Source organism: Pongo pygmaeus, chromosome 8, assembly GCF_028885625.2.
Source record: "Pongo pygmaeus isolate AG05252 chromosome 8, NHGRI_mPonPyg2-v2.0_pri, whole genome shotgun sequence".
NCBI lineage: Eukaryota > Metazoa > Chordata > Mammalia > Primates > Hominidae > Pongo > Pongo pygmaeus.
In genome coordinates this window covers 127532168-127545716 of record NC_072381.2, presented here as the reverse complement: position 1 = coordinate 127545716, position 13549 = coordinate 127532168, and the positions used below count along the sequence as shown (strand labels likewise).

General features: G+C 49.3%; 1 protein-coding gene across 6 annotated transcripts in view; it reads right to left on the bottom strand.

Moving 5' to 3' along the window:
• TACC2 (transforming acidic coiled-coil containing protein 2) overlaps positions 1-13549 on the bottom strand; it is a 256831-nt gene that overhangs the window by 124262 nt on the left and 119020 nt on the right. Inside the window, exon 1 of one of the 6 annotated variants that reach the window (XM_063670347.1) lies at positions 8261-8279. The exons of the other annotated variants lie outside the window; for them this stretch is intronic. The gene's annotated coding sequence lies outside the window, so the exon portion shown is untranslated. Of the gene's footprint in view, positions 1-8260; positions 8280-13549 lie in introns of those variants that run through there. 6 annotated transcript variants of the gene reach the window in all.

Sequence of the window (13549 nt, the reverse complement as noted above, 5' to 3'; positions counted from 1 at the left end):
TTCAACCACCAGCTGCTGCCACCAGCTGCTGGGGGCCAGCCCACTATAAATTTAGTCAGGCCAGCAAAGGGTTGATTTGCCACTGGAATGTCAGGGAGGGAAGCCTGTACTATCAACAAGTGCTTCTGCAAAGGGCCATGAGTCACCCCTTTCAGAGACTGGTGGAATGGACTCTGCCCAAAGAGGAAGACGTTCAGGTTCTGGCCTTAAAAGCCAACATCTTCAGTTCTGTACATAGGATCCATGCCACAGGAAGAGCCCCAAGGCGGGCACCGGGATGGATTCCATGGGGACTGCACACTCCAGGGGTGACAGGCTCATCGAGCCCAAGGAGCTGAAAGTGCAAAGCAAGGAGAACTGTGAAGGGTGGTGTCTTCATTGGCTCAGGCTGCTACAACACAATCTCATAGATGGGGCAGCTTATGAACAACAGAGATGTATTGCTCACAGTTCTGGAGGCTGGAAAGTCCAAGACCAAGGCACCAGCAGGTTCAGTGTCTCATGAGGACCCCTTCCTAGTTCACAGACAGCTCCTTCTCACTGCGTCTTCATGTGGCAGAAGAGGCAAGGCAGTGCTGTGGGGCCTCTTTTATAAGGGCACTAATCCCATTCACAAAGGCTCCGCCCTTATGGCCTAATCACCTCCCGAAGGCCCCACCTCCTCATACCATCACCTTAGGGGTTAGGATTTCAACACAGGAATTTCGGGGCTGAGAGGGATACAAACATTCAGAGCACAGCAGGTGATACCAGAAGAACAAACTGCCACAGAAACCCAGGATTCTACAGTCTGGGATGATCCAGGCAGGTCCTGAGAGGAGAACAGCTGAATCAGGCAAAGTGCTTCAATAGGCCGACGTGTGCAAAGGGCTTTCCAGATGAAAAAAAAGCTTCTCCCTCCCTCTCTCCAGGATGGTTCTGTCAGAAAGTCTTCTGTTCCCTTCCCCTTGTTATTTATCACGAAGAATAGTATCCAGTATCAAGGATAATAGGAGCCAGGTTCTCACAATCAGAGAAGAGCTTGCATATACAGAAGGTGGTTGGACTCCAAAGATCCCTCAGGGCAGGGCTGCAATCAGAGGGATCAGACAAATCCAGAACTAGCTGTGGAGGGCTGTGTGCACACATGCATGTGTACATACACATACCTACTTCCCAGCTTTCTCCTTGGGGGAGTCGTGTCAAAGGACATAAGAACCCCCTAAAAGGGGCTGCCACTGCGAAATCTGGAACTATTTGAACATCAAACACACACACACACACACACACACACACACACACACGCACACAGTTCTGGATTATAACCCATGGAACAAAAGTAATAATCTATGAGTCCATTTAGATCTAAATAAAGTCATGAACAAATGGGGAAGAAGGGAAAGCCGCCCACCTTACAATACAATGCCAGCTAGTTAGTCCATGTAGGACAGAAAACTGCCATGAAGAAACCTTAATGGTGGCACTCAATTCAAAGAAGAGCCATCAAAGGATGCCAAGGCAGGCGGGGGAGTGTAAAGAAGGAAAGGCTAGGCCGGGCGTGGTGGCTCACGCCTGTAATCCCAGCACTTTGGGAGGCCAAGGCGGGCAGATCACAAGGTCAGGAGATCGAGATCATCCTGGCCAACATGGTGAAACCCCATCTCTACTAAAAATACAAAAAAATCAGCCAGGTGCGGTGGTGTGCACCTGTAGTCCCAACTACTTGGGAGGCTGAGGCAGGAGAATCGCTTGATCCTGGGAGGCAGAAGTTGCAGTGAACTGAGATTGCACCACTGTACTCCAGCCTGGACAACAGAGCCAGACTCCCTCTCAAAAAAAAAAAAAAAAAGGAAGGATATTGTGTAGCCTTTGAGTGTCTTCCCACCAAATGCTGACTGATTACAAAGGGGAAAATGATGACTTTACAGCCAATAAACCTGGTAGGCACCAATCTGGCCATCCTCTGTGGCAAAAACGTTCCATGCTCTGTGCCCCGGGGTGGCAGAGCTTCACTTCTGTGGAATCCCTGCCCAAAGCAGACAGCCAGGGTCTAGCCATGAAGAAACCAGGTAACACAGATTGAAGGACTTCTTCCAGCGTGAAGGAGCTGTACTCACAAAGGTCATGGGCCGGGCATGGTGGCTCATGCCTGGAATCCCAGCATTTGGGAGGCTGAAGCAGGAGGATCCCTTGGGTCCAGGAGTTCGAGACCAGCCTGAGCAACGTAGCAAAACCCCATCTCTTACTAAAAAAAAAATACAAGAAATTATCTGGGCATGGTGGCACACACCTGAAGTCTCAGCTACTTGGGAGGCTGAGGTGGGAGGATCACCTGAGCCCGGGAGTTCAAGGCTGCAATGAGCTGTGACCGAGCCACTGTACGCCAGCCTGAGCAACAAAAGTGAGACCCTGTCTCAAAAGAACCCAAAAAGTCATAAAAGACAGTGAGAGACTGAGGAATTACTCCAGATGGAAGGAGAGTCTGGGGGCATGACAGAGAGCATGGCACATGCTTTTGACTGGATTCTGGATAAGATGGAAAAAGGTACACTGCTGGTGAATTTGAGCAGGTTCTGAAGACTGGATGGCGATTTCCCAGCTGCAGGGCTGCGTTGGCATCGTGCTGGAGAGTGTTTGCAAGAAAGGCACACTGAGGGGCTGGGAGGGGGCGGGGGTTGTTTTTGTTTTGCTGGAGGGTGGCGACTTCATGCCTGAAACTTGCTCTCAAATGATTCAGAAAAAGTAGCAATGATGGATATATATGTACATATACATTCATATTACTTAGGGAGAGGATGAATGTCACAGCACACGTGATAAAATGTCAATGACTGCGGAATCTGGGAAAGGGAACATAGAAGTTTTTTGTAGTATTCTTACAACTTTTCTGTAAATCAGGAATTGTACTCAGGACAACAAATAAGAACTTCTTGGGCAAAGGCGTGCAGGCAAACAGCCACTCCCCAGCACGCATGGAGCTCCGTTTGGGTCTGGAGGACACAGTGTGATGTGCCAGCCACTTCAGCTGCATCGGGCAGCTCGGGGGACATCTAGCTGGACAGCTGGGGCTGGGGCCAGTGTGACAGGGGCCCCGGAACCTCAGACGCTCAGGCCACGAGCCTGTTGTCCTGGGGCGATGGGGAACATGAGAGATTTAAACGCAGGCCAGTGACAGAATATTCAGAAGACAATCCCTGTGCCACAGTGGAGATTAATTGGAGGGGGCAAGAAATGCAGGCAATGGAGCCGAAGCGAGAGCTTTGGAACAATTCAGGTGCCAGGTGATGAAGGACACATTGGGACCATTGCAGAGGAGGTGGAGTTAGTCGTTCCAGAGGCTTCAGGACATCTACCTGACACTAGATGCGGAGGGAAGGGACGTGAAGAACAATCAAAGATGATTTGGGTTTTGAACATCTAATGGTTGGAAGGCTATGTTATTAACTGCATGCCTTGCACATAAAACCTTAGACCTCTGGTATTATTACTGATTTCTGTTTAATAAAGATTAAAGAGGCCAGGCGCAGTGGCTCATCCCTATAATCGCAGCACTTTGGGAGGCCGAGGCAGGCAGATCACGAGGCCAGGAGTTCGAGACCAGCCTGGCCAACATGGTGAAACCCCGTCTCTACTAAAAATACAGAAATTAGCCAGGCATGGTGGCGTGTGCCTGTAATCCCAGCTACTCTGGAGGCTGAGGCAAGAGAATTGCTTAACCCTGGGAGGCAGAGGTTGCAGCGAGCCGAGATCGTGCCACTGCACTCCAGCCTGGGCAAGAAGAGTAAAACTCCGTCTCAAAAAAAAAAAAAAAAAAAAAATGACTCTATAGCAACCCAACTCAAGAATAGACTCCCCGGAAACTGTGCGCCCCACTTCAGAACACTGGCATAGTTCTCACCAACAGAGTGAAAGCTGAGCCCCGGGCTGCTCACATCAGTTTTGAAAAGAGAAGCAAAGCCTGTCATAAGTCAGCAAAATGGAATCTTCCGAGATCTGCATTTTCATGGCCAGTTCTAGGCTGGGCATGACCGAACTGGCCAGTTAGAAGCCACAGCACAGGTACCACGACATGCGGAACACACAGGGCATCCTTTTCAGAGCCACCCTTGGCATTCCTCTGGGTAAGAGGCCCACAGACCCCAGCTGCGCTTTGAAAGGTGGGTTCCCCAGGTCCCTCGGGGTAAGCACGCTGTGCTTTTTAGTGATGATGAAAAACAACTCATCTCTTCTGGATCTGGAAAATGGGTGGACAAGTGTAGCCTGGCATCCCTGCAGGCCAGGCATGGAGTGGGGCCAGGTGACTAATAAGATTTCTAAGACCAGGCCAGGCGCGGTGGCTCACAGCTATAATCCCAGCACTTTGGGAGGCTGAAGCGGGTGAATCACTTGAGCCCAGGAGTTCCAGACCCGCCTGGGCAATATCACAAAACCCTGTCTCTACTAAAAATACAAAAAAATTAGCTGGGTGTGTTGGCATGCACCTGTGGTCCCAGCTACTCTGGAAGCTGAGGCATGAGAATCCCTTGAACCTGGGAGGTAGGGGTTGCAGTGAGCCGAGACTGTGCCACTGCACTCCAGCCTGGGTGAGCGAAACTCTCTCAAAAAAAAGATTTCTAAAACCAGAGAGGTCAACCTCTCTCAGGAGCGGAGGAGAAACTGTGGCCCTGAGTTTATTTTTTGTGATAAAATTTGAATATACATGAAATACTATAACACATTTAAATAATTACAATAAAAGAATTAATGATAACAGCAGTCATAATGGCAGCTCACATTGTAAGCACTTCTTTCTGTTTGCCAGGTGTTGTGCGAAGGGCTCTGCACGCACTCGCTCATGCAGCCCCTCCCCTTAAGAGGGCAAAGAACAGAGTCAGGATTGGGACCCACGTCCAAGAGCGCAGGAGCCAGGAAATCCCACGGCATGCTCTGGGCCTGACTCAAGCTAAGGAACAAGAAGCTGTCTCCCACAGGACCCCGGGGAAAGCAGCTTATCAAACGGACCCTGGAGCCCACGCAGGGAAAACAGAGATTTTCCACTCTCGGATGAGAAAGCCCAGCAATTTAAAGATTTAGCCTTCAGCTATCAAAAAAAAAAAAAGGAATTATTTTTAAAAAATACTTAGTTACTTCTATGTGTACGGTATCTTAGAGCTTTGCCAAATGCCACTTTTATGATTCCTCATCACCGCTATGAAGAAGGCAGACAAGTTATTTATTTATTTTATTTTTTTTGAGACGGAGTCTCGCTCTGTCACCCAGGCCGGAGTGCAGTGGCGCGATCTCGGCTCACTGCAAGCTCCACCTCCCGGGGTTCACGCCATTCTCCTGCCTCAGCCTCCCGAGTAGCTGGGACTACAGGTGCCCGCCACCACGCCCAGCTAATTTTTTTTGTATTTTTAGTAGAGACAGGGTTTCACCGTGTTAGCCAGGATAGTCTTGATCTCCTGACCTTGTGATCCGCCCGCCTCGGCCTCCCAAAGTGCTGGGATTACAGGTGTGAGCCACCGCGCCCGGCCAACAAGTTATTTTATAGAAGAGGAGAGGAGATCGAGACTCAAGGAATTAAGCGACTTGGCAAAGAGACCCATGGCGAGAACCCTGGCCCTGTCCTCACCTGGAAACCCACGCTGCCGCCCCCCTCCCCGCCGGGTCTTTCCTCTAGTGGGCACGCCACAGCTCCCTGTCCAGAGTTCAGTGGCACAGCCCCGGGGGGGCACGGGAGGCAGCAGAGGCCTCTGGCAGGGCAGGAAGAAGTGGCAGAGCCAGCAGGGGAATCGTGACCCCCAACAACAGGGCAGGGACCTCTAACTTCCCTGCTGAATTCTTAGCCCACAGTCAGCGATGCATTTACTGGAATGAATGAACCAAGAAAGAGGCCCAGGCCCTGGAGCCAATGAGGCTGATACAACGTGATGCTTTGCAGCTACGTGAAAGCGCACATTTGCCCGTTTCGATTATGAGCTGCGCTTGTCACATTTTGAAGCCAAATTTTTTAAAGTCCCAAACATTTTTTTAGATACTCCTGTGATGCCTGGGAGCCTTCACAGATGAAGAAATAAAATGCCACTCCTCCTCCCCCTTGGGAGGTAGGATAGGGCAGGTGATAGGAGGCCAGAGCCTGGGGCCAGACTGCCCAAGCCTGACCCCACTCCAGCAATGAAGAGCTGTACAACCTTGAAAAAGATCCTCTCAGAGCCTCAGTATCCTCATCTGTCAAAGATGGCAATGACAGTCCTTCCTGGAAAGGGAGTGGAGAGGATGCCTTGTGACTAGTCATGTGAACGTTTCTGTAGCAAGGTGACCAGCACACGCAAAGTGCTCCACAAATGATGGCGTCATTAAGACAAACACTACAGGATGTACTGTTTCCCAAACATGAAATACAGAATGTACTGTTTCAAAGTACACATGACCCTCCCTCCTGCCTCTCCTGCACACCCAGGTGTGAGTCTCAGGCGCACAGGCTGCTCCTTCAGGCACCCCAGGCTCTATGTGAATATCAACTGGGGCGTGAATTAAGAATGAATACAGGGCCAGGCACGGTGGCTCACGCCTGTAATCCCAGCACTTTGGGAACCCAAGGAAGGCAAATCACCTGAGGTCAGGATTTTGGCCTGGCCAACAAGGCGAAACCCCCTCTGTACCAAAAAATGCAAAAATTAGCTGGGCATGGTGGCACGCGTCTATAATCCCAGCTACTCGGGAGGCTGAGGCAGGAGAATCACTTGAACCCAGGAGGCAGAGGTTGCAGTGAGCTGAGCTGAGATGGCGCCACTGCACTCCAGCCTGGACGACAGAGCAGGACTCCGTCTCAAAAAAAAAAAGAAAGAATGAATACAGGTGGCAACAAGTGAAGGGAACCAATGTTTATGAGCACCTAGCATGAGCCAGGCTCTATGCAGGCCCTTCATCACTGTGAGCAATGTGACAGCAGAAAGTCCCTCTCCCCAAGGCCACACGAGGCTGAGCTCCATCCCAGCTGCTCTGACTCCAGCTCTCTCAGCGAAGGACCCTACAGCCTCAGAGCAGCGTCGACTCACGATGTGCGACGAAGAGGGAGTGGCATGCTGAGAGCCGAGTGGGTGCTGCCTCCCTAGGAAGAGGGTGTGCACAACCAGCCAGGGCACCGGCGGTGGCTCTAACCACCAGGGGGTGGGGGCATAAGACCCTTCCCCTCCCAGGGCTGAGGGTGCCTCTTCCACCTAATGAGGGTTTCGACTATTCTCTCTAGGGTCCCCTCCAGCCCAAACAATTTTCTGATCTGAAACCCAGGGTCTCCTGGCTGAGAAAGGTCAGCTTGGAGGAGGCTGTGAGCAGTGCTCACGTTGGCCCAACCCCTACGCCAGGCAGGGGAGCAGGGCAGCTTCTGGTTGGGAGTTAAGGACGGGAGGCAGGGGGTAACCTGCTGACTCACAGCTCCAGCTCCCCAGGAGACCTTACTGTGAGGACGGGCGGGTTGCAGGACGGAGGGGGAACCTTCTCCTCATACACAATTTAATCACCTCTTAAAATCGGACTACTGTTGTTTCCGCATCCTTTGGGATTAATGAGCCCAAGGACTGAATTTTATGGCAAGCTCAAAGGAGAGGAAATTACTCCGGGAGGACAAGGCAGGGAGCCGGCAGCCAATGTTCTTCCTTTTTTTCTTTTCCTTTTTTTTTTTTTTTCTTTTGAGAAGGAGTCTCACTCTGTTGCCCAGGCCAGAGTACAGCAGCGCGATCTTGGCTCACTGCAACCTCTGCCTCCCGGGTTTAAGCAATTCTCCTGCCTCAGCCTCCCGAGTAGCTGAGATGACAGGTGCATACCACCACACCCAGTCCAGCTAATATTTATATTTTCAGTAGAAACAGGGTTTCGCCATGTTGGCCAGGCTGGTCTTGAACTCCTGACCTTCGGTGATCCACCCGCCTTGGCCTCCCAACTGCTGGGATTACAAGAGTGAGCCACCATGACCAGCCTGATGTTCTTCTCAAAAGATGACAAATAAACTCAGCCAGATGCTGGGAGAAGCTATACAGTCAGGTGTGTGAAAGTGGAGCTGTCCTCCCGATCAAAGCAGCACAAAGCCAGCTGAATGGACCAGCCCCTCTGGGATCAAGATCTCTGCTTCGGATGCCCAAAGCCAGTGCACCAAATCCACAGGTGTGCTGACTCACCAGAACACCGGGCACAGAAATCACATGGAGGGCACAGGGGGTAGGTGGGCAGGGGTAGCAAGTACAGTACAAAGAGCACAGACTCTGGACATAGATCTGAGCCTGAATCCAGCTCTGCCACTTACTCGCCATTTATAAGCCCTAGGCAAGTTCATTAACCTCTTTGAGCTTCAGTTTCTGAACCTGTAAAATGGAGATAAATGCATTACTTGAAAGATTGTTAAGAGAAATAAGAGCAAAAAATATATGTAGAAATAGAAAGTCTAATGGTGTTACCAGGGTCTGGGGAGAGAAGGGAAGAAGGGAAATTGTTGTTTAATGGATACAGTGGTTCAGATTGGCAAGATGAGTAAGTTCTGGAGATGCTTCACAATAATATGAATATACTTACCACCAAACTGTACACTTAAAAATGGTTATGATGGTACATCTTATGTGGTTTGTTTAATCACAATTTAAAAAACATGTAAAGCATAGCATCATCTCACTACAGGTCCTCCATACACAGTATGGGTTCATGGAAAATAGCACTAACAGAATGATATTAATAGCCTCTGCCACCAGATCTGTCTAGCTAACACTTAATTCAGGCCACAATCAGCTTCCTCTTTAACTTTTTCAGGCTGAGAACAGGCCACTCAGCCCACAAACAACAAACTGAAGTCTCAACAAATGCCGCCAGTATTTTTATATAGATAAGGCAAAATTTTAGTTGGTGTTTTAAAAAATGTCATTCAGTCCTCAGGATCTTAGCAGAGTCACAGATTTTCTCTTGATTCCAAAACCACACAAGCAGCAAAATTACCTCCATTTCCTCTCCCTGCAATGCAACCAGGTCTAGACCCTGAACAAAAAGCAAATCCTTAGAGCCTATAGTTCAAGAGAGGAGACGATTCATTAACTGATTCAACAAGAACTGCCGAAAATCTGTTCTGCCAAACACAATACAAGGTACTGAGGATGCAGACAGCAATGACGCAGCGGTTGTTAGCCATCAGAGAGAGACCTTGGCACACGGCTGACCACAAGACAACCTGGGAGTTCCAGAATGCAGAGTCCTGGGCCAGCTAAGTTGCTGGGATGAACCAGTTTCAGTCAAGGTATGAAAGGTAACGTCCAGGCTGGGCGCGGTGGCTCAAACCTGTAATCCCAGCACTTTGGGAGGCCGAGGCGGGCAGATCGCCTGAGGTCAGGAGTTCAAGACCAGCCCAGCCAACAAGGTGAATGAAACTCCGACTCTACTAAAAATACAAAAATTAGCCGGGCGTGGTGGCACATGCCTGTAATCCCAGCTACTCGGGAGGCTGAGGCAGGAGAACAGTTTGAACCCGGGGAAGCGGGGGTTGCAGTGAGCTGAGATGGCACTATTGCACTCCAGCCTGGACAACAGAGTAAGATTCCGTCTCAAAAAAAAAAAAAAGAAAGAGAAAAAGAAAGGTAATGTTCAATCTTTTCCTGTTCTGTGTGAAGCAGGGAGCCAGAAAGTAGGAGCCACAGCAAGCCCAAGGGATGGAGGGAGGGGTGTCCTGGTATAAAAGGAGGAAGAAAAAAGATCCTATTGATGTCCATATGGCCTAGCTGCTTACTGTCTCTTGTCAATTTAGAATGTGCCCCACTGGGGGAACAGTCACGATATGAAGCCAACCCCTCATGCCCTCAAGGAGCTTCAGTGCAAGAATGCCAGCCAGTAGCCTTCTATTCTAAATGATGCAGACACTAGAATAGCTCCTGGACCTCAGGGGACCCAGCGTGGACACAACCACTGAACGAGAAGAATTAGCGGGACTGTAAATAACCTGAGATGAGCCAATGGGGCAGCTGCTTTCTCTTTCCATTTATTTCTCCCCAGAGTTACTGTCTGTCAGCAGACCTCACAAGAGCCCCATATTCGTGTGTTTGTACTTATTTTCCAGGCAAAATATAAATGAACAATTAAAAGGGAGGGTGGCAGCTGGGTGCGGTGGCTCAAGCCTGTAATCCCGGCATTTTGGGAGGCCGAGGTGGGCAGATCACTTGAAACCAGGAGTTCGAGACCAGCCTGGGAAACATGGCAAATCCCCGTCTCTACTAAAAATACAAAAAATTAGCCGGGCATGGTGGTGCACACCTGTAGTCCCAGCTGCTTGTGGAACTGAGGCAGGAGAATCACTTGAACCCAGGAGGCAGAGGTTACAGTGAGCCGAGATCACACCACTGCACTCCAGCCTGGTGACAGAGCGAGACTCTGTCTCAAAGAAAAAAAAAAAAAAAAAAAGATTTCTAAGACCAGAGAGGTTGACCTCTCCCAGGAGCAGAGGAGAAACTGTGGCCCTGAGATTTGAGGGACTTCATTTAATGTTGCGAGCATGCTGATTTTGCTGCTGGTGGCAAAATTTGAATATATATGAAATACTGTAACAAATTTAAATCATTACAATAAAAGTATTAATGCCAATAGCAGTCATAAGGGCCACTCACATTGTGAGCACTTCTGTTTGCCAGGTGTTGTGTGAAGGGCTTTGCACTCACTCACTCATGCAGCAAGACTGTCTCAAAAAAAAAAAGAAAGAAAGGAGGGTGGCAAAGCAAGGTAGGATGAACAAAAAGGAAGCCAAGACAACCAGCTCGTGGACGGCAGAGTCAATACACAGCTTCTAAATAAGGAAGAACTGCATTTCATAGTATGTCTCCTGGTTTGCATTTAAAAACAACACTAATGCACACAGGCTACAGCAGGTGTTAGGAAATCGAGCTCCCCTAAATCAGTATTTAATCATAACCAGATGAAAAATATGAACACCACTGACTTTCCATTTGCACAGCCCTTTCCAGTTTGTTTATCAAGTATACTCACGTGCATGACTTCACTGGCTTCCCCAGCTTCGAGAGCCAGGTGGACAGGGATAACCGGCCCCACCATCCACGAGAAGGAAGGTGACTCAGACAGTTCACAACGTCACGACTTGCTCAAGGTCACACAGCTGGTAAGGGGTAGGGCAAGAACTCTAATATAGGAACTTTGTCTATAAATTCTGGGCTTTCTCTATACTGCCCTTCCCCAACCTAAGGAAAATAAGTCTTGGGGACTTTGCTTTATCTCAATTAGCAGCCATGAATACACTTGCAAAGTGACAGACTGAAACTCTCTAACACTGTGGATAGCAGACAGAGGGATGGGGACAGAGCTGACACTCAACACATCTGAAATGACACCTCCATTACAGAGGGTCGGCTGCTCTACATTCCCTGGAGAATTTCATTTGCTCCTCTGTTTTCAGATGCATTGCTCTGCAAACTTTGGTTTCCCTGGGTCTTCCTTCTCAGGCCTCTCGTTTCTCCTGAATGATTTCATAATCCTCAGGATGTTCTGTCATCGCAGGGAGTTGCTGTGAAAATGATTATTGGGGTTATGAACCAAGGACTGCGACCTCAATAGGGGAGAGGCAGAAAAAAAAACACAGCTAGCCACCAAAATGGATTTCACAGACCTTGGTCACAAGGGGATAAACGAGGGCACCCAGCCCTGCAGCCATCTCTATGCTCCTCTAGCCAGCACTAGTTACTGATTTTATAGCCAGCTTCCTAAACCACCTCCTGATCATCTGTGCAAAAGCTGCAAGGGCCTGCTAAACCCCAGGTACAGTAAATCCAAGAACGGTTTGCTTTTGGCTGTGGAACCAAGTCCTGGAAAAAAAAAAAAAAAACACCCACACATGCATGTACACATATGCACATACACACACACACACAGGTGCTCTCCATCAAGCCCTCATTCTCTCCCAGTCTCATCTACGCTTACAGCCCAGAGCTGGGCAAGCCCAGATACCCTTTCTTTCATCCTCCCATTTAGAACTGTCTCTCATGATTCCTCAAAGCCTGGCAGCACCCTCTATCGGGATGCTATTGGCATTGGGGTGAGGCAATTCTCTGCTATACAGGACTCTCACATGAGAGTGACCCTAGCCCTCCCCCACTAGACGCCAGTAGCATCCTCCCCAGTCACTGGGACAACCAAAAATATCCTTCTAATAGCAGTTCCCTCCCTAGTCACTGGAACAACCAAAAATATCCTCCCACATTTCCAGACATCCCCTCCTGGGGCATTATCCTTCACCACAAAGCCTGCCCCATATGTGCATGCTCAGGTATCTCACACACACACACACACACACACACACACACACACACCCCTACCTACCTCCTTGAAGGTGGGGGCTGTGTCTTATTCAATTCAACCACCATCTACCTCTCAGGCTCCGTGTTACTCTTGTGGCGTGGCATTGTGAACCAGCCATATCCTTCCTCAAGCAGTGTCTGTCTCCATAGAAGCATCAAACAAAAATAACCAGGATACAAAGCTGAATAAAACCAACGAGGCCGCAGGACTTGGCGCAGAGAACACCAGGCCAAGTGTCTGGGGTCTGGGGTTGGAGTCCTACCTTGATGTGTGGCCCTGGCCAAGACCCTGGACTTCTTTGAGTCTCTCTTTTCGTATCTGTAAAACGAAACCTTGATCTTTAACTTTCCTTCTTGCTAAAATATTTTAAATGTTCAAGCACGTTTCTTGAACATTGTTTTTTTAAAAGAGAAAAGAGGATGGCTGGAACGGAGAGACAAGGGGCTAATTCTGTCTAAGTTCCACAGAGGGGGCAGCATTTGACCTGAAGATTTCCATAAGGCAGTTCCATAACACCGGTATATGAATAACTATAATACAAGCAGGTCATATGCCATGATCACACTTCTGAGGCTTGGGATGTAACTTTTGATGAGAGACTAGTGACTCTGGGTAGCTGTGGCATTCGCACAAGGAGGGTGGCTGCTGGCCTATTTGCTGCTCCGATTCCCCTTCTGGAGAATGAGTCCCAGGCAGAGCCTGTGAGAAAGAGCCCCGTGGGAATCCACTCACCCGCCTGGCTCAACTGGCCCCATTCTCAGGAGGCCCTCCCGCCTGGCCTGAGAAGGGAAAGCCAGCTGCTCCGGGAGGGAACTCACTGTGCAATTTTCAACAAAACTCTTCCTCTAAGTTCCATCAACTGTCAACCCTAAAAACACTGCTGAAGATTCAACTGTTAATCTGCACGTGCATCTCACAGACGAAACACTGCCTCACGTCACAGTCCCAGAAAAAAGTCATTTCCAGATATCATGGAAACGGCTTTTAAAATGTGGCCTCAATAGGGAATCAGAGAAATAAGAATGGGGAGAGTTCTCTCTGGTAACAGAGCCACACCTTCCTCTGGCATAGCACAGGAAACTGCCCTAGGATCCTCAATGTCCCACGTCCTGTGACACGAGGGCCCCCCATCCTCTCCAGCCGCCCCTCCTTAGGCCCCGCTTCCATTTCCCCTCCACAATGTCTATTTCAGCTGTATTTCAACCCGCTACCACATCTCCTGTCCTAGCATTTGACAGAGCCTGAAGATAGCAACAAC